Below are 1,436 nucleotides of genomic sequence, written 5' to 3' on the forward strand. Positions count from 1 at the left end.
ATTTTTACGATAAAGCCAATTAGATTTTGTGGCTGGGGTAACTAGTGGAAACCGTTTTCAATTGGAGTAGAGGTTATGCTAATAGGCGTCACTGGATATGCCAGTTTACAGTATGACCGATGTGAGCGTTATTTTCCTTTAAACAAAACACTTGCGCATTGTATTTAAAACCGTATTCAAGAACAGTGAGATATTGCATACTTTCTACTGTATTGTATTGATTTTATTACGGCATTATGGACCCTAAAACGGAAAACTTAAAGGTACACGTGACTTTTATTTTAGAGCTGGGAGATGGTGTTGTCAATTTAGCAACTTTGTCGCTAGATTTAGCGATTTTTCAGACGCCTCTAGCGAATTTGATTGGTTACAGTCTATAGCGACAAATGTAGCAAATTTATAAGGCTGCCCCAGTGACTTTTGCTTGATTTAGCGACTTCCCTGTTTGTGTATGTGCCCGCTCTGCTGTGCTGCTCGCAGCTCCATCGGCTGCTGCTGAGTGTGTATGTGCGTCCGTCACTTGCGCGCCTTTCCCCCGCATCTCTGTCTTCTATGGAATCAATATCATATCAAATGTATTGTAACGACCCTGGGTTTATAAGCGCGGAAATCGACCCTGCCGGTCGAGCATGCTTTTGCGACATAGTCGATAGCGCGCCGGACTTCGGGCTAGAAGGTCGAGGGTTCGAGACCTGCTCCCTACTGTTTCATCACAGTATTCACAAATGTAAATCACCAATTCTGAAAAGATTTTGCATTGGTCCCCAGATCCTCAAAAGGTTCTACAGCTGCACCATCGAGAGCATCCTGACCGGTTGCATCACTGCCTGGTATGGCAACTGCTCAGCATCTGACCGTAAGGTGGCTTCCTGCCATCCAGGACCTCCGAGGAAAGCCCATAAAATTGTCAGAGACTCCAGTCACCCAAGTTATAGACTGTTTTCTCTGCTACCGCACGGCAAGTGGTACCGGAGCGCCAAGTCTAGGACCAAGAGGCTCCTCAACAGCTTCTACCCCCAAGCCATAAGAGCCACCGGACAATTTACATTGACCACCCTTCCCCTCCCTTTTGTACACTGCTGCCACTCGCTGTTTATTATCTATACATAGTCACTTTACCCCCACCTACATGTACAAATTACTTCAACTAACCTGTACCCCCACACACTGACCGGTGCCCCCTGTATATAACCTCATTATTGTTATTCTTATTGTGTTACTTTTTAAATATAACATTTTATTATAGTCTACTTGGTAAATATTTTCTTAACTCTTCTTGAACTGCACTCTTGGTTATGTGTTTGTAAGTAAGCATTTCACGGTAAAGTCTACACTTGTTGTATTCAGAGCATGTGACAAATAAAGTTTGATTTGAATCCACAAATGTAAAACACTTTCCATAAATGCAATTCACTATCCACAAACAAACACCTTTT

The sequence above is a fragment of the Salvelinus namaycush genome, chromosome 1 (genome assembly GCF_016432855.1).
Source record: "Salvelinus namaycush isolate Seneca chromosome 1, SaNama_1.0, whole genome shotgun sequence".
Taxonomy (NCBI): Eukaryota; Metazoa; Chordata; class Actinopteri; order Salmoniformes; family Salmonidae; genus Salvelinus; species Salvelinus namaycush.